The sequence below is a fragment of the Hyperolius riggenbachi genome, chromosome 6, assembly GCF_040937935.1.
Source record: "Hyperolius riggenbachi isolate aHypRig1 chromosome 6, aHypRig1.pri, whole genome shotgun sequence".
NCBI classification, from domain to species: Eukaryota; Metazoa; Chordata; class Amphibia; order Anura; family Hyperoliidae; genus Hyperolius; species Hyperolius riggenbachi.
Window position 1 is genome coordinate 254,424,565 of NC_090651.1, and position 27,568 is coordinate 254,452,132.

Sequence of the window (27,568 nt, forward strand, 5' to 3'; positions counted from 1 at the left end):
TTAAGAAGAGAAGTTGAGAAGATGGCATTATCAATATCAGGTCTACTCTGGCAAATCAGCTCGCATATCTTTATTGGAAAAAAACTTCAATTGCAAATACCCAGTAATACATTAAGGCTGTGTTCTCAGAAAGGTTGTTGCGCTGTGTTTCCTGCAGGAACACAAAAGAATGGAAAAGTCGCATCACGTTATGCATGGGTTGCGTCACTTAGGGCCTGTTTCCACTACACGCAGATTGAATGCAGAATGGATGCAGAAAAACTGACTCCAATGAATGATTATGGGCCTGTTTCCACTAAACACGATTTTTCTAATGCAGATTTTACCATAGGAATTCATTGGAGTCAGTTTTTCTGCGTCTATTCTGCATTCAATCTGTGTGTAGTGGAAACAGGCCCTTACAATGAAGCATAAAGTCAATGAAAAGTATGCTTAACTGTCACTGTTAATGCACTCACAATGCAGTAACGCACTGCATGCAGTGCGTATGGATGCCACGCTCCAGTTAGGCACTGCTCTGGGCACACTGTGAATATCACATAAGTAGTTCATTGTGGTTTGACTTCCCGCATTATATTGTGGCTGTTACACCACATCACTGTACAGGGAGTGAAGAAATATTAGGCAAGTTGTATTTTTGAGGAATAATTTTATTATTGAACAACAACCATGTTCTCAATGAACCCAAAAAACGCATTAATATCAAAGCTGAATATTTTTGAAAGTAGTTTTTAGTTTGTTTCTAGTTTTAGCTATTTTATGGGGATATCTGTGTGTGCAGGTGACTATTACTGTGCATAATTATTAGGCAACTTAACAAAAAACAAATATATACCCATTACAATTATTTATTTTTACCAGTGAAACCAATATAACATCTCAACATTTACAAATGTACATTTCTGACATTCAAAAACAAAACAAAAACAAATCAGTGACCAATATAGCCACCTTTCTTTGCAAGGACACTCAAAAGCCTGCCATCCATGGATTCTGTCAGTGTTTTGATCTGTTCACCATCAACATTACATGCAGCAGCAACCACAGCCTCCCAGACACTGTTCAGAGAGGTGTACTGTTTTCCCTCCTTGTAAATCTCACATTTTATGATGGACCACAGGTTCTCAATGGGGTTCAGATCAGGTGAACAAGGAGGCCATGTCATTAGTTTTTCTTCTTTTATACCCTTTCTTGCCAGCCACGCTGTGGAGTACTTGGACGCGTGGAGCATTGTCCTGCATGAAAATCATGTTTTTCTTGAAGGATACAGACTTCTTCCTGTACCACTGCTTGAAGAAGGTGTCTTCCAGAAACTGGCAGTAGGATTGGGAGTTGAGCTTGACTCCATCCTCAACCCGAAAAGGCCCCACAAGCTCATCTTTGATGATACCAGCCCAAACCAGTACTCCACCTCCACCTTGCTGGCGTCTTAGTCAGACTGGAGCTCTCTGCCCTTTACCAATCCAGCCACGGGCCCATCCATCTGGCCCATCAAGACTCACTATCATTTCATCAGTCCATAAAACCTTAGAAAAATCAGTCTTGATAAATTTCTTGGCCCAGTCTTGACGTTTCAGCTTGTGTGTCTTGTTCAGTGGTGGTCGTCTTTCAGCCTTTCTTACCTTGGCCATGTCTCTGAGTATTGCACACCTTGTGCTTTTGGGCACTCCAGTGATGTTGCCGCTCTGAAATATGGCCAAACTGGTGGCAAGTGCCATCTTGGCAGCTGCACGCTTGATTTTTCTCAGTTCATGGGCAGTTATTTTGCACCTAGGTTTTTCCACACGCTTCTTGCGACCCTGTTGACTATTTTGAATGAAACGCTTGATTGTTCGCTTCAGAAGCTTTGCAATTTTAAGAGTGCTGCATCCCTCTGCAAGATATCTCACTATTTTTGACTTTTCTGAGCCTGTCAAGTCCTTCTTTTGACCCATTTTGCCAAAGGAAAGGAAGTTGCCTAATAATTATGCACACCTGATATAGGGTGTTGATGTCATTTGACCACACCCCTTCTCATTACAGAGATGCGCATCACCTAATATGCTTAATTGGTAGTAGGCGTTCGAGCCTATACAGCTTGGAGTAAGACAACATGCATAAAGAGGATGATGTGGTCAAAATACTCATTTGCCTAATAATTCTGCACTCCCTGTATACTTAGCCTTAGTTTAGTGGCTTTACTGTCACTACTAACTCACTCATAATGCAGTAAAGCACTACATCCAGTGTGTTGGGATGCCACACAATTAAATTCGCACTGCACCGGCCACACTGTGAACATCACGTAGGTTTTGCATTGCGATTTGACTTTTTGCTTTATAATGTGGCTGTTACATTTTAACGCTGTATACATAGGGCTTGATTCACAAAGCGGTGCTAACCTACTTAGCACGCCTAAAGACTTTTGGGCGTGATAACCAATGCACTAAGTAGGTTAGCACCGTTTTGAGGAATAAACTCGCGCGCAAAGCAAAGTCCGGTGCATGCGCAACATCGCATAGGGTTTAATGGGCACTGGGCGCGCACCGTGCTGCGCTATTGCGCGCGAGTTTATTTTATCACGCCTAAACTGAGTTTAGGCGTGATAATGGGCTTTTCACCAGCGTGCTAACTGTTAGCACACTTTAGGGAATCAAGTCCATAGCCTTAGCTAAGTGGAGAAAGGTTAGAAATTCTCAGGGTATTATGTTCTTTGTCTCAACTGAGGAGACAAATATGTACCTGAACTCTGGATGACTTTTCTGAGCCAGGATTATATACATACCTTTACTTTGTCTCTGTGGTGTTCCATTCCTCAGAAAACATTGCTTCCTGCCTTGTCAATTCAGTCCTAATTGGTAGTCGGCTCTCTGCACTGCCTCATCCTCCTGTATAAAGAAAGTTATTTCAGAAACACTAAAAGGGAGAAATTAAGACTATGTTGCCACTTAAAGTGGACCCAAACCAAAAAATTTTTTAATTCAAAATATTTAGTTGCACCGCTCTGACACATACAAATATAAATAAACACTCCTTCAAGCCTATGAGCATTTCAGTGCATGCTTTTCACCCTTCTCTTTGCATAACTAGGGTTATACAGGTGGCAGCCATTAGCAATTCCTCCTTTGCTGGACACCACCTACTCCACCAGTTTGCCGGATTATTTGGCGGCAATATGAAAGGAAGGGAGGGGTTTCTCCAATAAATGTAAAATATTTTATATTTGTCATCATGCAGCTGAAAAAAGGCTGCTATTTATTATTATAATTTAGACAATAGATTTTATTGCTGAAATCTTGTATTTTTAGTTTGGGTCCACTTTAATACCACATTTATGTGCCCACAGTACAATACATTTTAATGAAAACTTCGAGTGGAGTGAAGAAAAAAAAATGCAGCTAGGTGCAAGGTTTTTTTTTAGCAAATGTAAAGATGCCTAAAATGTGAATCCGCCAACTGATTAATATGGACTATTAGATCTAATGCATTTCTGTCTGTGTATTTATGTGTGTGTGACATTTGTGAATGAACCTTTTTGGTATATGCCCCTGGATACTAATCAGTGCTTTAACTGTATTTGGAGATGGTCACCTTGTTCCTTGGGCACTGGGGGTCTACAAGAGGATGTTTACCGGCCATACATCATTTTCATAGCAGAAAGCCTGTCATTGCTTACGCTGAGAGTCTTGGAATAATTCATGATGCAACATTACAGAGTTTGTTTGTTGTTTGGGGGCTTAGCTATTGTGATTTTGTGGCACCTTCTGCTTTCCATATCTATTCTGCAGCCATGCTTTACGGTGCAAAAGTACTGTTTATACTGGTAGAAAGACAAAAGTTTGCTTTCTTAACAGAAAGAATTTGCGATAATTCAGGTTGGAGTGAGCTTGAGATGTTTCCCAGAGCATCACTGCTGAATATATGCCAATTAACCATTGTACTTTTAGAAGCTAAACACACCTCCAGAACCGCTGGAATGCAATGATGTGTCAGCTTGTTAATTTGTACAGAGCCATAATAATCCAACATGCATACAGACTGTTTCGGATTGTTTGATCCTCATCAGTGCATACTGGTAGAAAGTAAGCATGTAATTTGAAAATCAGTATCAGCGCATGCGCACAGCACACAAGCCAATATTCAAAGTTGGCACTTTGAGAAACTTTCATTTCTTCCAGTGCCACATGTGGTGCAATAACGCACAGCAGCTTCAGCTGGAGCACTTCTGCCGCATCACAGGAAGTGTGTAATGTTCCATTCACTTTAATAGCCATTGCGATGAGGTGTGTTAGGTGGAAGTAACGCAACAACCTGAATGATAACAATGATAAGCTGTATAAGCATTGGTTACCAAGGTTACAGATCAGACTAAATCTTTCAAGCATCACCACAAAATGATAGTGGACCCTCGGGAAGCGGTCCTGTGGTAACGATGGTGGGCACAACTGATAGGGTTGTACCTACTGAGTAATTATCCCTGCTTCTGGCGATGTTGCTTCTCCTGGAATTCACTTGAGCAAGCATCCTAGAATTCAATCAGAATGGCCGTTGTGCTGTTGTGTTTTTGTTCCAGCACCCACCTTTTGGTGTCTCTACCCAAACTTTATGTATCTGGTAAATGCTGCGTTTGGATTCAAGTTTGCTTCAATAAAAATATGTGGCAAGTTTTCCTCATTAAAAAGAAAGTGACTGGACCTCGTTTATTTTCTCAGATTCTACCCTGCACTACATCCAATACAGTCACTTAAACAGAAAAACATGGAAGGGTGGGATAACCTTTTGATACTGCACACTTTTATTACAGGTACATTGTTGTGTGCCATTCTATCTGCTTATTTTTCAATACAGCTTAATATCGGGTAGTGATAATTGATCCATTGGGCACATTATATTTTTTTTAATAAATATTTTTGTTATTTTTTATTAAATATGGCTATTTTGTTCCCCCCTCCCTCCTTCCCTCCCTCCCCGCAGCCAGCCAATCCTGGCGATCGGCTGTCATAGGCTTCTGCCTATGAGAGCCGATCGCTCTCTAATGTCCCAGGGGGGCAGCCGTGTCACACGGCTGTCCCCAGTACAGCGCTGCTGCAGATCGCAGCGCTGTAAAAGGTAATTATATCGCCACTTGGAGACTGAAGGCGGAGCGGAGCTCCGCCTACCAACAAGAGATGCGCGCGCAGCCCAGCAGGGTGAAAGCCCCAAGGGGAGTAAATAGTCATGCACAATTATGTTTTCAGTAATTTTGTCTTAAGTCTTAACTCATCCTCCTTCTGCCAAAAGGAGGATCACTCTAAGTAGTTGTTGTTGGGGCCACACTTGTTATGGGTGGGGAAGTTTTGGTGACCTCACTTGTTATTTGATTCCTGGAAGCTGGGCCTCCTGGTTGTGTGAGTCTACCACGTGGAGAAAAGTGTACACATTAAAGGGTCGCTATGGTGAAAAATTGTAAAATTAAAAATATGTGCAAACATAGACAAATAAGAAGTACATTTTTTCCAGAGTAAAATGAGCCTTAAATTACTTTTCTCCTATGTTGCTGTCACTTACAGTAAGTAGTAAAAATCTAACAGAAGCGACAGGTTTTGGAATAGTCCATCTCTTCATAGGGGATTCTGAGCAAGGCTTTTATTCTTTATACTTTTTCCAGAGTAAAATGAGCCTTAAATTACTTTTCTCCTATGTTGCTGTCACTTACAGTAAGTAGTAAAAATCTAACAGAAGCGACAGGTTTTGGAATAGTCCATCTCTTTATCCAGTTCGGCCTATCTGGACGAGCTTCCTCGTCCAGATAGGCACTGCTGCTGCCGCCGCCTCGTGCGCGCGATCGGGAGCGCCCCCACGCGCGCTCCCGCTGCCCGCCGCTAGCCCCCCGATCAGTGAATGGGAATATAATTCCCATTCACCGATCTATCTTCCCCGCAGAAATACCGACGCTTTCTCTCCAGAGAGCGCGGTATTTCTGCCCCCAGGAAACATTTCCCCTGCTTTTAAGTTCCTAGATGCGAAATCGTTCGCATCTAGGACTTTTTTCACTGTGGCCATCTTGTGGCCGAATAGTAGACTGCACCACAATTCATTTTTAATTAAAAAAAATATATATTTTACATTTAAAATTAACAGTTTCCCTCCCACACCAAAAATTACCCACATACACTTTTTTTATTAAAAATAAACATAAAAAATACAATTAAAAAAAAACAAAAACAACATAAATAGTTACCCAAGGGTCTGAACTTTTTAAATATGCATGTCAAGAGAATATGTTATTATATTATTTAAAATTATAAGCTTATAAATAGTGATGGACGCAAATTGAAAAAATGCACCTTTATATCTAAATGAAATATCGGCACCATAAATTGTGATAGGGACATCGTTTAAATGGTGTAATAAGCGGGACAGATGGGCAAATAAAATACATGAGTTTTAATTACGCTAGCGTATATTAATTTCAAACTATAATGGCCAAAAACTGAGAAATAATGAATAGTTTTCATTTCTTTCTTAATCTTCCTGTTAAAATAGATTTAGAAAAAAATAATTCTTAGCAAAATGTAGCACCCAAAGAAAGCCTAATTAGTGGCGGAAAAAACGAGATATAGATCAATTCATTGTGTAAAGTAGCAATAAAGTTATAGGCGAATGAATGGGAGGTGAACGTTGCTCGGATGCATGAGATTTTCGGACTGCGGTGCTGAACCGGTTATAGGGGATTCTGAGCAAGGCTTTTATTCTTTATAAAGATATTCCCTAAAAAGGTTTTAAACAATGATGCTGGCCAGCTTTCCTGCTCGCTACACAGTTTTTTGGCATAAGGTTTTTGGCAAAGTGCTTTTGAAAATAAATAAATCCCTGAGAATCCCCCAATGAAGAGATGGACTAGTCCAAAGCCTGTCGCTTCTGTCAGATTTCTACTACCTACTGTAAGTGACAGCAACATAGGAGAAAAGTAATTTATGGCTATTTTACTCTGGAAAAAAAACTTACTTCTTATTTGTTTATTTTTAAATGTATTTTAAATGTTACAATTTTTTGCCATAGTGCCCCATGAAAGTTTTGCCCCTTTATTCCAAGAGATCAGGTAACATTGTTTTGGGTGCAAGATTGGTAGGTTGTACATGGCAAAGCAAACCTGATCTTAAAATAAACTTATAAGATACTTAGGTGTATGTTTGATAGTAATGGTAAAAATAACTTTACCATTACTTATTTTCAGTTTAAGAGATGCAGTCATAATGTGAAGTGTAAACAACAGCCATTTGAAATAGAATCTGGCTCAATTAGCTCCTAGGGCAGATAATTACAGCAAATTAGAAGCAAAGGACAAAGTTAGATTCGCACCACTGCAGAGAGATGTCTCTAGACGCTCCAGAGGCTTCTCCGATCTACATTGACCCTCTTCTTCTTTGCGGATGCGCTACGCCCATGTATTAGCATGGCTGCTCTGCGCAGGCTCCATTAGGATTTGCACCTGAGCAGAAGGACTTTGTGCTGCTGCGGAGGCGTGGTCCATACTTTGCATCTGCGCAGTGTGGTTACATTCATACATGGAGGGGGAGTGTGGACGCAAGTAATATTTGAAATCAATGTTTAATAATTTCAGAGTGTCTCAGTGCAGGATTAGAGGGGCGTAAGAAAATCAGGGAAAGCCTCTGGACTGTCTAGAGCAGGGGTCAGGAACCTTTTTGGCTGAGAGAGCCATAAACCCCACATATTTTAAAATGTAATTCGGTGTGTGCCATACAATATCTGGCACAACCTGCATGCACAGCAGAGGGCTCACGTCCCTGTTGCCTTGGTTATGTGTATACAGTTGATCCTCCGGGCAGCTAAAGTGTCAGACACGTCTTCAGCTTCTCTTGGCTTTCAGCAACATCAGCAATATCCCCGAGAGCCAGACAGGAGAAATACCAACTAACAGCTTGTACAATTGGCTAGCTGACTTGGGGGTTGATTCACTTTCTAGGACGAGATCCCCACTTTGGCAAGTGACAGGCAGCCTATTGGGCCAATCAAAGAGCAGGGATCTCGTCCTACAAAGTCACTGGACCTGACAGAATCCAGGGTGGGACAGTTGGAGCAGCTGTTAGTTTTGGGCGGAGCATGAGTAAATTAGTAGTGCAAGCTACAGCAGTAGTGTGCCTACTTTTAAAATTTTACTTGCACTGTCACACTAAGCTGCGCTGCTTGAGCAGTGTAGCTTAGTGAATCAACCCTTAACTGTGAGCCAGTTTCAGAAATCAAAAGAGCCACACCTGGCTCCCAAACCATAGGTTCCCTACCCCTGGTTCAGAGACTTCCCTCTACTGAGGTATGGTAAGTCTCTATTTTCAATTACCATTAACATTTTCAGCACTCTGTTGTTCAGAAGTCTATGTTCAGATAAATACAAGTATTATGCTTTCTCTTTACTTCTCAAGAGAGCCATGGCTGTATTTGACTGCTTCTCTACTGCCTCATTTGCACAAATAAAAGCAGTGGTTTGATAAACTCTTGTAATGCAAAAATAATAATAATATTAAAGAAAATAGAAATGAACACAAGCAAACTCAAAATAGGATAGGTACTACATGTACCCATGTTTAAGTCATTATGTCACCTCAGTTCAGGTACAGTTTAAGTTTGGCAATTAGTGGTCTAAACTGAATAATATACTCATGTTTTTGGAAAGTGTAGACCTTTATAAGCCAACCAATGCTAGGTGCAAGACTGGTTAACCCCCCTGGCGGTAATCCCGAGCTGAGTTTAGGCTGAGTCACAGTAGCTGAGAGCGGTAAGCCGGAGCTCAGCTCGGGCTGGCTGAAACCGCCTCTCCTGCTGTTTTCCTGGGTCCCGTGCGCAATCAGCACTGGCCAGCGGGACCTAGGCCTCTCTCTCCAACCGCCTGGTTCCCCTTTACCTTGCTCTGTTCTGGGATCCAGGCGGCCACTCATGATAACCGAGCGGCGGTGCAGCATTACGTTGGGGGGTGGCATGACACCATGTGTGAGGCGAGGGAAATAAAAATTAAGGCACTAGTTGGCCCACTTTAGCATTGTATTGGATACAAGGGGATTTGTATCCAATGCAATGTTGCCATTTGATTTCCAGCTGCGTCTGAGCTAAGTGCGTGTGTTATCTGCAAACCCTAGTGCACATGACAGGTGGGAGCCCCGAGCACTGCCACTACTCGGGGCCTCCAAACCAGAATGTAACACAATAGGGAAGTGCAGGCAAGCCCTGGAGCTGCCACCACCAGGAATCCGCCTCCACCACTCCTTCAACTTACCAAACACAAAAGGAATGCTCGCTCCCAGACAGCACTCTGCCACTTATAATTAGTCTGCAGATCTGCTGATCTGATTACTTTTCTGCCTACCCATTACCAATTTTTGCCTGGATTTTGACTAATCTCTCTGCTTGCTGCCTGCACTGATTTTTGCCTGGACTTTGATTGCCTTACAGTTGCTGATTTTTGCCTGGATTTTGACTACTCTCTGCCTGCTGCCTGTACTGACCTCTGCCTGGATTCCGACTACTCTCTGCCTGCCGCCTGCACGACCTCTGCCTGCATTTGACAACTCTGCCTGCCGCCTGCACTGAGCTCTGCCTGCCTGTCATCTGCTATGGCGTCAGCCTCCAGGAGGCGTCTCACACGGGAAGCGCTGGTGGCGTTTGAGGGATCTGCAGTCACTGGCGGACTCGAGTGACAGCAACGCATAGCCACAGTGACTCCATCACATTGAGGTCAGTGATGTCTGCATTTGGTGCCCCATTGACACTAGTTAGCCTCCGCCAGCGCACCCACATTTCCCTTTGACTGGGGAGCCTGGTCTGAAGGTAGACTGTGAGCACAACCCCCTGGCCTACCTGCAGCTCTTTTTCACAGATGCGGTCATTAAAATAATAGTCGAGGAAACGAGTGCCACCCAACAACTGGCTGCTACTCAAGGGCGTTTTTTAAGGAGCAGGACATGGGAGCCGGCCACCAAAAAGGACATTTGGCTCTTTTTCGGAACTAATTATTTTGCAGGGGGTGGTGGGGAAGCCCCTGCAGAAATGGTATTGGTCTACCAATAAAATAATTGCTACCCCTTTTTTTTCTTGATCATGAAGTTTTTGCACTGCAGCAACAACGACACCTTTGAGGAGTCCACCTACCCTGCACAAAAACTTAGCCTATAAGGGGAGGCTGAGTTGGGTCCAGTACATAGCATCTAAGAAGGCCCCCTTTGGTATAAAATCATACATGCTGAGTGAGTAAATCATGGAATACAATACTGTATACTGGCAAAGGCACCAAGTTCAACCCCAGGTTCAACAACTATGGAGTGGCAACATCCTCTGTGCTGTCTCTGGTTGAGCCTTTACTGAACAATGGCTATTGTGTCACCACTGATAATTTTTACAGCTCCCCTGAACTTTTGAGTTCCTCATACAAAATAGGACTGATGCCTATGGCAGCGATTTTGCTGTAAGATCGACAATGCAGTTTGATCATTTTATAGAATCGAGAAAGAATCTAGTGTGCTCCAGGGTTCACGATCGATGAAAAGTGGCTGATTTCATGTCGAATAGACCAGCTCAGTCGATCGAGCTGGATGTAAGATATCGGTCAATCGTACAGGAATCGGCTGCTGTTCACATGTAATTCGATCAACTCTGAATCGAATTTTGCATCCAGAGCATGGAAACACAACACCAGTCAAATCGAATATGAAGGTGAATCGCAAAGGATATCGTTTGTAGTGTGTGGGCCACTAGTCGATCGGCTTTCAATCAACCATACTGAAGTCGATTCCTTAATAAAATCAATCACTTTGTTGATTGAATCAGAATCGCTAGATGTATGGCTACCTTAACAGGCGGGAAATGCCTTTAGCGTTTGCCAAACAAAAGCTGAAAACTGGGGACATTGCTGTTTGCCAAAAGGGGAAAATGCTGGATCTCCGCTGGCGTGACAAGAAAGATGTCTGTCTCCTCCTCAGTACAGTCCACGACACCTCGACTGTCACTGCCAGAACAAGAGGAGGTAAAGACATTCAAAAGCCTCAGGTCGTGGTGGACTACAATTGCATGATGGGTGATGTGGACAGAGCCAACCAAGCGATTACTTTTTACGCCGCTGTACGGAAACAGCAGAAAAAGTATTGTAAAAGGATCTTTCGCCATCTCCTGGAGCAAAGCTTGTGGAATGCACATATCCTCTACAAGCAGTGCAGTGACAGGCCAGTAACTCACGCAGACTTTATCTGGAAGATGTGTGAATGCATCTTCCTGCAATATCAGACCGCAGCAGATGTCAGAGTTGGGTGTTGTGCCTCCTACATTGTGAACCCGGAGTGCCTCACTGGCTGTCACTTCATGGAGTATATCCCACCCACTCCCCCCAAAAAATACACCAACCAGGACATGTGTTGTTTGCTGCTCAAAGGCTGATGAGAAAGGGAAAAAAGTCAGAAGGGAATCACGATTCTACTGCCTTGATTGTGATGTTGGCCTCTGTGCCGTTCCCTGCTTTAAAATATACCATACGCAGAAGGTGTATTAGGTATACATGTACATACTGTAGAATAATCCGCTGCCTTATTTGTACAATCTTGCTATTTTTTCACTATATTGATAAATTTAATTATTTCAACAATGTTCTAGTCTTTTATTTACAGTATATGCAGAATGTCTACCAGGTTTTTATTCTGATATATTTTGGTGAGTTATGGAATTGGAGGCCTAAAAATGTAATTGGTTGCTAAAATTCTTGAAAAAAAATGTACCGCTTTTAGGCTCATAAATCCAGACAGAAATGAACCGCCAGGGAGGTTAGGCAAGTCAGACCAGGCAACATTTATTTCAAGTCCATACATAATCCATACATACCTTTAGCCACTTTCTGAAAAAGCAAATCTGATTTTTGACTGCCATTTGTTTACACTGAAAGCAGACCCAGTGAATGTGATAAGCTGCAGTACCTTTGTATTTGCAGGGAAGAGCGACTATGGATTGGTAGTTAATTAGATAAAGCCGAATTAGGCTAATTTACAACATAATATCCATCATGACTGAGCGCGTCCCTAGTGAGAAGTGTGGAGGGAAAGGATTTTTATCAGGCCAACATGTCATTCTTAATAGTCTGTGTTACAGTCCATATTATACAGGGCTTAGGGGGGCAGCTTTCTGTTAGCAATCAGTTCATAATCATGTCTGCATAGCAATGGAAGGTGAGCCAGGAACAGTGAAGGGGTAGGACTATTAACTCTTTGAGAACTTTGACAAGTCTAGTCTCAGTCCAAGAAACATGCTCTGCTTAGGAACACTTGACCAATGTAAAGCAAGACAAATAAACCATAGAACAATTTTACAAGTAAATAAAGTCGACCCAGAAGCTATAGAAGTTGCCCGTCCACATGCAGACACAGCACATGGATAGCATGCTCTTTCACAAACACTGCCCACTTGTGTACCACAGTAACACCTTCTGCAGGCTCTGAGCACCACCTAAACTCCTAAATATATTTTACATGCATCATCTCAAAATTTATGTTTTTTTGTTTTATTTCTGTAATTAGTCTCATAAGGGATGCAGCTGCAGTTGTTTGTACAGCATCTACACTTTGCAAGAGTGCACACCCTGAGTGGGATGGGAAATACATTGCTACATTATATTTTCACATTACTGACAGAGTGGACACATCGACAAGCAGAGAGTGTCAATGCTTTCCTATGGGCCCTTTCCTGTATGTAATTAGTTGCTGTGGTGTCCTTAGTAGACAGCTACAAAATATATTTCGGCAGTACAATTTTTCAGGACAGCAGATTCTGTTGCCACTCATCAGATAAATGGCATACATCTGCTAAAGACTGGCAGTGGACCCTGCAATGAACTCTGGAGTGGTACAGCTCATCAGTACAATACAGACCTGGTACTGCTACGGCATAGTGTGAACCCAGGTGTTTCAGTATAAACTGATGACATGCTGCAAGATGGTTTCCTCTATGGATCTTGAAACAATATATAATTTTAATTTTGTAAATGGAACTAAAAAAATGTAACTTTAACAAAATTCAAGCAATTAAAATATACTGTAGATCAGTGTTTCCCAAGCATGTCCTCAAAGCCCACTAACAGTACATGTTCTGCAGAAAACTTCAGCATACCTTCCAACTTTTTGAGATAAGAAAGAGAGACACTTATGCCATGCCCCTGCCACACCCCTAATCATGCCCTCTGCACACCTCTAGTCACGCATACCATAAAGACTGCATAAGAAAAATACCTCATATACTCGCATATAAGCCTAATTTTTCAGCACAAAAATGTGCTGAAAAGTTACCCCCCTCGGGCTTATATGTGAGTCAGTGGAGCAGAATGGGGGGTGAAGCAGGTTTTGTTACTGGCAGAGGAGTGTAAGGATCGTGCACTAGTGATCCTGCTCTTGCCAGCTGGCTCCCTGCTGTGTCCGTTTCCCCTATCAACTGCAACATGGTGTGTAGAGTGTGCTGCTTAAGACCACCTGTGTCCTCTGGCTTATAGAGCGTAGAGTGCAAGCAATGTTTCGGTGGTGCAATAGCCAGGGATTCTTCCTGTGTATCTCATATTTATGATGCCATCTAGTGGCATCTTGAGACACAGCTGTATCATCATTTTGAGTACATCTGGCTACATCTGGCTATGGTGAAGGGAAACTGACTTGTACTGGGGGCACATCTGCCTACTGTGGAAGTGGCTATATTGGGGAGGCAGCTTATATGTGAGTCAATCTCTTTTTCCTGGTTTTTGTTGGGAAAGTAGGTACCTCGGCTAATACGCTGGTTGGCTTATATGCGAGTATATATGGTACATTCACTTCAATTCCAGCATAAGCTGGTTCAGCTCTGCACTCAATATGTCAAAATACCAATGTAAAAGAGGTCTGAGAGTAACGTTCCAAATCTTATTGTATCAAACGCATAGAATAAAATATACTATAGTAGAACTCTAATCACTCAGCAGCTACTTCAAACTGCGGGTCATTTGAGGTATAACATTGAATCAGTCCAGTTAAATGTCATAAACCCTTTTCCAATTCACTAAAAACACAAAAAAAGTCCCAAATCGGCGACTTAAGCTTCGCTGTAGTCAAAAATAGGTGAGTTAGTCCTTTCAATCAATATTAACCACTTTACCCCCGGCGGTACGAATTTCTCCGTCCCTTTTTCCATCCTTTAACCCCCAGGGACGGAGAAATCCGTACCTTCCGCGCTACCGCCGCTGTCTGCGCTCCCGCCGCTCGTGCACGCTGCCACCTGCTCGCCCGGAGATCAATGAACGGGAAAATCCATTCCCGTTCGTTGATCTAAGCCCCCACAATGATCCGCTGCTTCTATTAGAAACAGCGCGATCATTGTGATTCTCCCAGCCTCCTACTGCTTCCTGTAAGCGTCCTTCCGGACGCTTACAGGTCGCATGTAAACAGACTCACTGTGTGGCCAAATAGTAAACTACACCCTAAAGAATTTTACACATACAAATACATTGTATTACACAATAAATTAACTCATTACCTCCCACACTCCCCAATTTATTTATTTTTTGTTATTAAAAAAAAAAAATACATACAATAAAAAAAAAACAAAATAGTTACCTTAGGGGCTGACCTTTTTAAATATTCATGTCAAGAGGGTATAACACTGTTACTTTATAAACTACGGGCTTGTAATTAGGAATGGACGCAAAACTGAAAAAAATGCACCTTTATTTCCAAATAAAATATTGGCGCCAAACATTGTGATAGGGACATCATTTAAACGGTTTTATAACCGGGACAAATGGGCAAATACATTTCATGGGTTTTAATTACAGTAGCATGCATTATTTAAAAACAATAAAGGCCGAAATCTGAAAAATAATATTTTTTCCCACATTTTTTCCTATTTACCCATTAAAACACATTAAGAATAAAATAATTCTTGTCATAATGTCCCACCTAAAGAAAGCCTAATTGGTGGTGAAAAAAACATGATATAGTTCATTTCATTGCGATAAGTAATAATAAAGTTATAGACGAATGAATGGATGGAGCGCTGAAAGGTGAAAATTGCTCTGTTGTTCAAGGGGTAAAACCCCTCAGTGGTGAAGTGGTTAATAACATACTTGACCAGCGCTGCATACACTTGTGTTTGTCACTCCCACCACCAGCACCTAATGGAGAGTGACTCACCCATTAAGTTGGACCACTAATCACAATGGTCTAGTGCATTCAAAGGCTCCCCTCGCCTATATGTGTTGCTCCACTTTTACTGCAGCTACCAGTAGTGAATGAGATCCTAGGTAGTTCCACTTTTTAACGTTTCCTCAAATGAAAAACATAAAACTCATCTAGCAACACTGCATAAAATTTTTAACTTTTATTCCAGTTATGCACTTCCAAGCTCCAGGGATAGGTAGCGCATAGAGTTTTGGAGAGCCCGCAGGAAAAACTCTATCCCTGGAGCTTGTAAGTGCATAACTGGAATAAAAGTTTAGAATTTTATACAGTGTTGCGCTATGAGTTTTATGTTTTTCATTTGAGGAAACTTTTAAAGTGGAACTACCTAGGATTTCATTCACTACTGGTGGCTGCAGCAAAAGTGGAGCAACACATATAGGCGAGGGGAGCCTTTGTGCGCACTAGACCATTGTGATTAGTGGTCCAACTTAATGGGGGAGTCGCTCTCCATTAAGTGCTGGTGGTGGGAGTGACACACACACAAGTGTATGCAGCGCTGGTCAAGTCTGTTACTAATATACGGTACATTGTTTTATAGTTCAAACCACACTGGTACTTTATATTCTGGTTCATTTTCCTTCATAATAACATGTGAAAATAAGAAATATATACATTTAAAGGATGTGACTAAAGTTTAGAGTCAATTAAACAATTTTTTCAATTAAACAATATTTACACAGATCTGTACATCAGTCCAGAAAGAGGGACAAATGAGGAAGAAAGAGGAACAGAGGGATTGGGTTCCCAAAGAGGGGCCGTCCTTCCGAAAGAGGGACAGCTGTTAGCAATGTTTCAGATATTCACAGGTGAGGTAATTAGTGCTTCAGCAGTCCCGATTAACTACCCCTGTGGATTTCCACAAAACACGGACTGTTGTTGGTTGGCCTTGAGCATTGGTGTGAGAAACAGTGCTGTATGTCATTATCAAGGGCTGAAAGTACTTATCTACAAATAAGAAAGTGTTAAGCCGTGTGTCGAGAGTGAAAATATTTAAAAAAAACCAGAGCTCAAATAAATAAAAATATTTATACATACCTGGGGCTTCCTCCAGCCCCATCCGCTCGGATCACACTTTAAACAAATTCTTTACAAAAGGAAAGTTACACTTATAATAACGCTAAACTCTTAACCACTTAAGGACCACAGGCTTACACTCCCCAGCTTTAACAGTGTGCTGCACGGCCATACAACTTAGCACACAAATGAATCTCCCCCTCCCCCTTTTCTGCCCACCATCAGAGCTTTCTGTTGGTGGGCTCTGATCGCTGGTGCAGGCTTTTTTTTTTTATTAATTTATAAAGTTTTTTTTTTATTTTTTTAAAAATGTTCTTTTAAAAAAAAAATGATCTTCCTCCCTCCCCCCTGAGAGCCAATCAGTGTGATCGCCTCTCATAGGCATCGGCCTATGAGAGGCGATCACTTTCTGAGCCACTCGAGTGGAGAGCTCAGTGACAGAGCTGTCCCCGATACAGCGCTGCAGGAAATTGCAGCGCTGTACAATGTAAACAACGGCTTTTTTCTTTTTTACAGCCTGTCAAAAAGCCTGGCTGGCAGGCTGAACACAGAGTTCTGCTCCGTGTCTCAGCAGGGAATGACAGAGCATGCGTGCAAGTGCTCCCTGTTAATCGCCGCCCCCAGGACTTGACACCAATCGGCGTTAGGTGGTCCTGGGGGAGCGACTCTGTGGCCACCAATCGGGGTTAGGTAGTCACAGAGTGGTTAAAAACAGTGTCTAAAACAGAAGGTGCGTGTGCCCTAGGTGTTGCTGGTGATCTTGAAACATTCAGTTCAAGTGAAGTCAACACATGCAAATGTAGAATGACTGTCACACCTTCCTTTGCCTACCGGTCAAGCTTCTCCTTGAAACTTCTGATTGTGTTAATGTTTATCTAATTGGGTTCTTTCTGTTCAAACAATAATCAAAAAAAAAAGTCCATGCCAGCAGATGTTTATGAGGAACCTCTTAATGCCTGTATTAAACAGGTCATCACACCTTGGTGTATCTTGCCACTCTAGCAGGCATGAGCTAACAATACAATAAACATGTCTAATATGAGAAATGTGTTTTATTGTTCCCAAAAGAACATGCATTATACAGTTTTTCATGAACTTTGTGAAACGCATCTGAACGTAGTAAAAATTGGTTTGGAATTGATCAATACGTTGAACAAATTACAATTGCCAGGGGTGCCACAACAGGTAAAGACCATAGCATGTCTGGTTCCAGACCATTTATGGGAGTGGACCTCTACACCATAGTAATGTGTGTACAATGACTTTGCCGCACAATATCTGGGGTTGATTTTCCTATTTATTGTGCATATTTTAAATGGCCAGAGGCTTTCTGCATGAATGCTTCTAACAAACATATTCAGGAGTCCCAGAACTTTATGTGTGAGACATGGCCTTCTAGAGGTGGTTGTCAGTTATAATATGCCCTAATTAGTGCTGGACAGATTTTTAGCATTCATTATAAAAAATGGAATTAAGCACAGTAAAAATGCATTTTCAGAAATGGTTGGAAATGACTTTGTACCTGTGCCAAGTACAATCCACGCTTATCCTCCCAGCATCAGGGTCTTGGTGTCCTGCTGCATCCTCCAAAACCACCTACAGAAGTCTTTCAGTACAGCGTCCTTCTTGCCGGGTAGAGAGCAAGAGCCTATCCTGTCTGTCCATTCTGCCAGTTGGTCCCACCTGTCCTGTTAGTCAGCCCCGCCAGGTCAGTCCTGTCCTTTCATCCTCATTCTGCTAGTCCAGTTAGTTCGTCACATTAGTCCTGTCAGTCAGTCTTGCCAGTAATGTCCTGCTTGCTCCCCTACACTGTAGGGTTCACCTCTTCCTCTTCTTTACATCACCAGTAGGGCAATCCTAGGGGTCATGACCCGGTGGCCACCACCCAGTAGGGGTGGGTTGCTAGTGATGACCCATGATCCCTCAGCTGCCACACCCTAGGAGAGTCTAATGCTGGGGATACACAGTACGTTTCTGTACCGTGTATCGACCAGCTGATAATATTCAGCTGGCCCAATCAAGCCGCTCGACCCGCGCCCGCTCGATCCCCGCCGGCGGACAATGACAGGGAATCGAGCGCTGATAAGAAAGCGCCGGCGGGGACGAGCGGTAATCGATCCGCGCGCACACGTGGCGGGAGTCAATTTGGCGGCTAGTCGGCTGCCGGATCGACCCGTGTATTCCAGCCATAAGTCCACCACCAAATCCCAGAATCAACAAGGCCCTGACAACAATATTAAATAATATATAATATAATTATTTACAAGTTAGTATGCAGTTACATTCCACTAAATTAGTAGCTTATCATAGCAGCATACCTAGCAGTCGCTGGCCCAGCAAGTTGGACTTATAGTTTCCCAGCACTCGATGGGCCACACATTTTTTGTCTACAAAGTCTTTAAGATTTTATAACTGCATCCAAAAGGAGCACGGTAATCTTCTGTGTACAGCCAATGGGACTGACATCCTGCTGCTCTGAAAAATCTCATCTTCCCGCACAGCTCTCACTGAGTCCCGCTTCCAGAGGTCATTAATTAAAATTTGATTAATCGCAGAAATTATATCGATGTTCACTGGTGCATCATAATTTTTATAACAATAATTTAACCTCTGTGTTGCAGCAGATCAGTGACTATTACAGTAAACCGTCCATATCATAGCATTTACGCAAGTGTTATTTCGAAACCTAAGTGAAAAAAAACTACAGACTGGCTCTAATTTTTATGCCTGTGTTCAGTTTGTTTCCCTGGCTGCCCTCTAGCTTAATCCATACAACTGCCAGAATAATTGTCTGAATCCTTGAACTGGAGCCAAAGAAAATCATAGTCTGCGTTTTCACTGGTTCCACTACTGTCCAGACATACAGCTTTGCCAGTAAATAGTAGTGCAGAAGAGAGTGCTGAGTAAAATCATGTGACATGAAGGTGTAGTTCCACAGACTCTTTTCACTTGGCTAGAGTTATGCAGAGATCTGGTAGCACAATAGCTAAGTGGCTATTATGGTGGCTTGGAGTGTAGAGCTGGTTCACACTGTGAGCGATTGCTTTCAGTTTGCCAATCATCAGCAATCAGCAAAGTGCTACAGCAGTGTCACCCTATTAGGGTGTTCTCACGGCAGAGTTTCGATTTTGACAAAATGAAAAATGTGCTGCCTGTACTATTTTAGAGTGATTTTTCTTAAAGGAATGTGCAAAAATGCATTCCTTTAAAAATCGCTCTGAAAATTGCTTTGCAAAATTGCAATTGCTAAGCATTTTCATTTTGCAGTGTGAACTAGGTCTTGGGTTCAGTCCCCTCTAGTAACACTATGTACATTGCACTTGCTCCTCTCATTTATATTGTTTTTCGTTCCAATGCCTTGCTTTTCTCCTAGAACCTGGGAACTTACTCATACATTTACTTGATTTCACCCACCGGTTATATATGTGTGTTCAGGACTCTTTGATATAAGGGATCATTTTATGAAACTACAAAATAAAAATGTTGCACTTGTACTGAAAAATATTACCCCTACATCAAAGTGTGTAATCCATGTTGACCAGGGCTATGGAGCAATTTTTGGGTACCTGGAGTCTGAGGTTTCATAAACTGAGAAGTCGGAGTTGGATGATTTTTTTAAATTTGGTAACTAATGGCCCATACTCACGGGCTACAATTGTCGCCGCAACACGCAGCACACGCGTGTTGCGGCGACAGGTCTCCCGTGAGTATGAGGCGCCACACGGGCGCGCACCCCGAACCGTCGCTCGTCGCTGCTGTTGCCAGGCGATTGGCGCGGTCAATCGCCTGGCGACAGTTGCCGCCGCAATTGGCGCTAGTCCGCGTGGGTATGCGGACTAGCGACAGCAACCAGCAGGGAATACCCTGAGCTTCCGATGGGGGGAGGAACATCATTGACAGCTACCTTCGCATCAGTTGCCAGGGCCCTCCGCCGTGTGTATGCGGGGGGACCTGGCGACGAGCTGTCGCCGGCCTGTCGCGCACACGCTCCCGTGTGCTAGCGACAGGCCACAAATGTAGCCCGTGAGTATGGGGCATAAGGCTGGGCCTGTTGCATGAACTGTCTGTTTTTCATAGAGTCAGATAAATGCAGAGTATAGGGAGCCCAGGAAGTGGACAGGGTGCAGAAAGCTTCTTTAGCCATCTGTTTTAGTCACCCAGTTGCTGATCCTGCCATGAAAAGGGTCATTCAGAGGCCAGATTTGAATGTCATGGTGCTGATGTACACCAGAGCCAAAAGGGCCAGAAGGCAGAAGCGATCAACAAGAAATGCTCAGAGTGTCCAATCTTTCACACAAACCTAACGCAAAAGTCTTGATACTACACCAAAGCAACTAATGATACTACGCCAGTTTGTATAGATATACACAAAGAGTATATTGTAGTATACTATACCATGGCCTTGCAAATGTATGCAATACACGCAGCACAATATAGACAACATCCAAACATGATCCAGCAACTGAATGCAGGCAGCGCTTGGCTTTGTGGTAGGCTGCCAGACATCCCATAATATAGTTAGGCCTTATTCTCTTCCATAACATGGTGCAGTATAATCTCATTATAGTAAACTCCAAGGGACAGGGAAAAGTGGTTTACTATATCAGGAGTTTACTACATCAGAAATTGTCCTAGAAATTACCCAGCATGCCGTGGTACATTCTCTGCTGCAAAGGAGCAACTCTGTGCTCCTATAAGAGGTACAGTACAAGCACTTGCACATTTGGTGGACACAAGGTTATGTATACCTTAGAGCTGCATAGCCATGCTGGACAAACTGCTGGTACAGTATCCAGGGCTCCTTAAAACTGCAGCTGTCACTGAATAGAGGCAGCAGCTTCCTGTGATTGGCTCTATTACCTCCGCGGGCGGGAATTGCAGCGACGTATGATGCATGCACCTCCCACTTTTTACTATCTCCAGAGTCAGTGTCACGTAGGGGCCAAAAAAACATGTTTACTATAACAGAAGTTATATTATATCCGGGTTTACTATACCAGGCTTTGCTCCCATAGACTTATGATGGAGATTGGTCATAACCTGGAAAGGTAGTTTAATATACCCGAATGTTTACTATATCTGAGTTTATTATAGCGAGATTATACTGTATGAACACATTTATTTTTAAAGCAGTTCTGCAGTGGATTACTGCATGATCTGCTGGCCTACCATCTCAGCATTTTTGATGGCTACCTCTAGCAGTTCTCAGTTGATCTTTAGCAGGTACCTAAAGCCAGCTGAAAATATGACTACTGCATTAATTACCTAGCACATCCTCCCACAAGATATCTTGCCTAGTGTCTGCATTGGTGCAGAGGCCAGTCAAGTAGGTAGGAAAAGACATGGCAAAGAGTGAAAAAGACGAGAAAAGGTATGAAAGTCTTGTTATAATTGGTGACTCTGGAGAGCCCCATTTATGACAGCATGCCTCACCACTAGTTACGTGTACAATACAGGAATGTGTTAATGTGTATAAGCAGTATAAAAAATGTTATGTACTGGATGTAGTGCAAGGTGTTGTAACTAATACCGGCTCCAATAGGACCCAGGATGTGAGTGTTCAATTCTGTTTTTAAGTTAAAATCTATAGTTCCTAACTAAGATGGATTCTCCCTAAATCCTATTCTTCTGCCGATGTCTATACCATGGGAATATGATTCCAATCACTTGGAAGGAGAACACAGAAGAGGCGGAGGGAGACCCTGTGAACAATTGTAAAGGTGCAAATAGCAAGGATTTGTGTGTGACGGAAGGCTACCGTATACTCGCATATAAGCTGACCTGTGTATAAGCCAAGGTACCCACATTTCCCTCAGAAACCAGTAAACCGTGATTGACTCGTGTATAAGCCCCCTTCCCAATATAGCCTCCTCCACAGTAGCCAGAAGTGCCCCAAGGATGATACAGCTGTTTTTCAAGATGCCACTAGATGGTGTCATATATAAGAGACACAGCGATTGCCACATAGGAAGAATCCCTGATCATTGCACTGCTGACACGTTGCTTGCACGCTCCGCTCTATAAGGCAGGGGACACAGGTAGTCTTGAGCAGCGCACTCTGCACACCATGTTGCATGGGTTGGGGTACACAGACACAGCAGAGAGCCAGCTGGCAAGAGCAGAATTACTAGTGCACGATCCTTATGCTCCTCTGCCAGTAACAAAATCTGCTCCACCATCCGTTCTGCTCCACTGATTCGCATATAAGCCAAGGGGGTAACTTTTTAGAACATTTTTGTGCTGACAAATTAGGCTTGTATGCGAGTATATAAGGTAAGTACTTTATTGCAGCACTCAAGCTTTTTTGTTGCAATTTTACTACAGCTGTTTGGATTTACCAAGGCAACTAAGGTTTAAGCTATGGTCAAAGTGATGCGTTGCAGTGCAGATTAAAGGAAGCATTATAACGTGGCTTGCTGCACTGTAATGCACCACATACGTGACATTCACAAGGCGTTCAGTGCGTTTAAATGTAATGGGGTGCTGCATCGCAACACACTGCATGCAGTGTGTTTTCTCAAAACGCATGCATAAACATGCAACACAATGCATGGATAACGCACAGTGTGACAGTAAATACAGTATAGTCATATGATCAGATATGGATCATTCCATCCAAAAATCTAAAGTCGTACAAATGTCCACCAGCGCCATTGGCCTTCTCCTCAGGGATCCACCGACAGATTTCCTCACCTGATATGTTTTTGTTTCGGCAATATGCTGAGTACCATTTCTGTCCAGTTCTCCTTACTAAACTGCTACTGCAATAAAATACTGACCTCTTTGGTAGCATCTTTGGATGAAAAAGATGAAATGTTTTTCATCCAATCTTTCTAAATCTATGTAGTAGAAGAGTAAACTGAGTAAATATACTTCAACAGATAATATAGGCAGTCCCTTATATTACATAGAAAAGGTAAGATTGGAAATGGTAAGAAATGGTAAGATTGGATGAAAAAGATTGGATCATTAGTGGCCACCTTTAGATTAGTGAAGGGGCATGGTTGGGTGCTGAGGATATCACTTTTTATCTGTCAGTTAGGCTTTAGGCCTTAGGCCAGCGGTTTGTGCAGCAGTCCCTGGGGTGATTTGCAGCACAATTTGCGGCGTAGACAAACGCCCCTAAAAACTCAACTGCGTGTACCATAGTCAAAGTTAATTTGACACTCTGGTAACTGCATCCCATGGAACTGAGTTTTTGAATGACATCATTCTCATTTTGTGTGTTGAAGAATGACATTATATTTCAACCAAGCAAAGTTACAAGTCTGTGTCGTTGACCTCCCAAGTATATACGGTATAGTAATGAGGGTGGGCAGACACCTCGTTTTCAAGGGTGTTGGGCTGGTTACTGGGCTGCAAATTAGTTCTTATATTTCAAGGAACAGGGGGAAAAAGTGTTAATTGGTTGTATTGACTTTAACAACTCCTCACTTATAAACAGTAGAGATGGCCCGAACAGTTCACCAACGAACAGTATTCTGCGAACATCGGCTGATCGCATTAGCAGCGAACATTTGGCGTGTTCGATCTCCCCCTATACATCATCATTGAGCTAAACTTTGACCCCTTACCTCACAATCAGCATACACATGGCAGCCTATCAGCTAGCACCCCTTCCTGGATCCCCCCCCCCCCCCATCAAAAAGCAGTTGCGGTGGCCATATTGGATTCATTCTCTGCTGGCTGCTGACTGTTAGTGAGAGCCAGGGTTGCTCTCACGAGTAGTCACGAGTGATTACCCGTGATTCAAATGAGGCTTAATTGGCGCAGGTGTGCGGCAGGGATACAAGAGGTTATTTAACCATAATTTCGCTGTCTACCCACCCCACCCCCCCCCCCCCCCCGCATTCCAAACAAGCCGGAAGGAGGAAGTGCGCCGGTGTGAGGCTTGCAACGCGACCAATAGGACACGTGCAAGCTGTTTGGAACGCAGGGCGGATGCCGGAATTATGGGTAAATAACCACTTGTATCCCCGTCGCACACCTGCGCCACTTAAGCCTCATTTGAATCACTAGTAGTCACTGGTAATTACTTGTGAGAACAAACCTGGTGAGAGCAGGGTCAGACTTGCTGCAGATAAGTAGGTAAAGCATTAGCTAGGCCCGTGTCCTTGTTCTTCACTAGCTGTGAAACCAAACAGCCGCCTGCTGAGCCTGCACTTGCTGATATTGTATGGAGGGGAGAGAGGCAGAAGGAGGGGTCCCAGGTGAGGGAGGGGGTTCTGGCCCCCCTCCCCACCACTGTCCCCACTGCCCCTCTTTCTGGCGCTGCTTCCCCCTCCTGGGGCAACTATACTAGCTATACTGGGGGCAAATATACTAGCTACACTGGCCTCAACTATTCTAGCTATACTGGGGGCAACTATACTAGCTATACTGGGGCAACTAGTATACTAGGGGCAACTAAACTAGCTATACCGGGGGCAACTATACTAGCTATACTGGGGCAACTATACTAGCTTCACTGGGAGCAACTATACTAGCTTCACTGGGAGCAACTATACTACCTACACTGGGGGCAACTAAACTAGCTATACTGGGGGCAACTAAACTAGCAATACTGGGGGCAACTATACTAGCTATACTGGGGGCAACTAAACTAGCTATACTGGGGGCAACTATACTAGCTATACGGGGGCAACTATACTAGCTTCACTGGGGGCAACTATACTAGCTTCACTGGGGGCAACTATACTACCTACACTGGGGGCAACTAAACTAGCTATACTGGGGGCAACTATACTAGCTAAACTGGGGGCAACTAAACTAGCTATACTGGGGGCAACTAAACTAGCTATACTGGGGCAACTAAACTAGCAATACTGGGGGCAACTATACTAGCTATACTGGGGGCAACTAAACTAGCTATACTGGGGGCAACTAAACTAGCTATATTGGGACAACTATACTAGCTTCACTGGGGGCAACTATACTAGCTTCACTGGGGGCAACTAAACTAGCTATACTGGGGGCAACTAAACTAGCTATACTGGGGCAACTAAACTAGCTATACTGGGAGCAACTATACTAGCTATACTGGGGCAACTATACTAGCTTCACTGGGGGGCACCTATACAAGCTTCACTGGGGGCAACTATACTAGCTATACTGGGGGCAACTAAACTAGCTATACTGGGAGCAACTATACTACCTACACTGGGGGCAACTATACTAGCTTCACTGGGGGCACCTATACTAGCTTCAATGGGGGCAACTATACTAGCTATACTGGGGCAACTATACTAGCTATACTGGGGCAACTATACTATACTACCTTCACTGGGGGCAACTATACTAGCTATACTGGGGTCCAGTATAGCTAGTATAGTTGCCCCCAGTGAAGGTAGTATAGTATAGCTAACTGGGGGCAACTAAACTACCTACACTGGGGGCAACTAACCTACCTATACTAGGGGCAACTATACTACCTATACTACTGGGGCAACTATACTAGCTACCTATAATGGGAGCAACTATACTACCTTTACTGGGGAAACTATATACCTGTACTGGTGGCACCTATATCTGACATTACCTGATGTGGCGCGCTTAGTATGCCAAATTCGCTCCTTTCTTTTTTTTTTCAAGGGGGGGGGGGTCTTATAATACCCAGCGTCGGGTGTCCAATGCCCTAGGTACGCCACTACTTCTTTTGCACGAAATAGGAACTTATGCAAAAACACAGCAAAAAATAAATTAAAAAATACAGGTGTGTAATACTGTATATATATTTTTTTCAAAGAAAAATGCAGTGTGGAAAATCTATGTAGCAAGTCTTATGCGTAATTCAGTATGCTGAGATTTGTAGTGCAGCTATAGTGTGTGGTCTTTATCTGCTGCTGAGACTTTAGCGTACGGCTTGACTATAGAGCTGAATTAGGAGCTGCACACGCAGCATCAGCTGTATGGCGGCGTGTATAATAAATGATATTCTGAGTCAAAGCCCCGCTGTTTTACCTACAGAGAGAGCTAGTGATTAGACAGCTGTCCCTGGCAGTGCAGGGGTCCCAGTCCATGTGTCGGTGCCTGGAAGCGCTGCGGCCGGTAAGGCTCTGACCCTCTCTGGGCTGATTCCAGGAAGCCTGGCTCCCACAGCGCCGGTCACATGAAAGGCGAGCGGATCGATGAGCCGGCGGGGGAGGCTCCGAGCGCTGAGCCGTCTGGAGCTGTCGGCCGGGCGGATAGAGGCGGCTCGGGGGCTCCCGGCAGTGTGTGGCGGGGCCCCTTCAGGGGGGATCGTGAGAAGCGGCGAATGCGAGGGGCAACTTGAAACTGTCAGCTTGGGAAGCATAGAGCTCAGTACAGGAGACTGCGAACTGCTGCAAAACTTTCCTATACACCTTGCTCTGTGCCCGAAAGGGATGCCAACCTTGTACACATTTAAAATTGTTAATAGAAAGTTCAGATAACTTTAGGTTATCCCTGAATTAAGCCAAAAAAAAGTAATATTAGTAGTATATAATATTAATGGTATTTTCACTCTATCCAAGCTGTGCTGCAATACCATTCTAATTGTTATTATTATTTTGTATTTATATAGTGCCAACATCTTCTGCAGCGCTGTACAGAGTATAATTGTCTTGTCCATTAACTCTTTCTGGGAGGAGGGGCTCACAATCTAATCCCTACCATAGTCATATGTCTATGTATGTATCATAGTCTAGGGCCAGTTTTAACTATTTTTTGGGCAATGATCGCTGTCTAAACAATTGTTTCGAGTGATCTAAGTGGCAAGTGTGTAGGGGCCTTTATATCTGTGTGGTCACCTAGCATATTCAAGGTTCGCCACTCATTTGCATTGTAATTCATTTTATTTTTACTGCACAAACCATACCTGTCAAGTCAATTAATTGACAGCTTTAAAATGGCAAGTGTTTGGCCATTTGTCCCTGCTGAGCTTCCTCCAAGTATATAGCACATGTGGAGAAAACAATTGGCCCGTTTCCACTTGTGCGAATCTGCATGCGTTTCCTGCATGCAGATTCGCATAGACAATACAAGTGAATGGGACTGTTTCCACTTGTCAGGATTTCTGAGCGTTTTTCTGTGCAGAAAAAATCTGCACGGCAGAGCCATCAGAATTCAAATACAGCATACCACTATGCGATTCGCATACAATGTATTTAATGGGAAATTCGCATGCGGTTTTGGTATGCGAATTTTAATGGAATCAATAGAAAAGCACACAGGCACTGCCATGGTTAAATTCGCATACATCGTCATCCATGCGAATTCGCATACAACCGCATGCAAAATTCGCATGCAAATTTTTACCGCGGCGATTCGCACCACACAAGTGGAAACGGGCCCTAAAGCAAAAATGCTCAAAAGTGCAATTCAATTGGTCC

General features: G+C 43.3%; 1 long non-coding RNA gene across 2 annotated transcripts; it reads right to left on the minus strand.

The window, feature by feature from the left end:
- Positions 1-68: 68 nt before the first annotated feature.
- LOC137522720 (uncharacterized) lies at positions 69-26,363 on the minus strand. 2 transcript variants are annotated; one of them, XR_011022417.1, is made up of 3 exons: positions 26,182-26,363; positions 2,765-2,867; positions 69-151 (listed from the first exon to the last, which is right to left on the minus strand). It is a non-coding gene; the product is annotated as an uncharacterized lncRNA (long non-coding RNA). The 2 variants fall into 2 exon arrangements; XR_011022416.1 differs by having other exon boundaries at positions 26,178-26,363.
- Between the last annotated feature and the right edge of the window lie 1,205 nt (positions 26,364-27,568).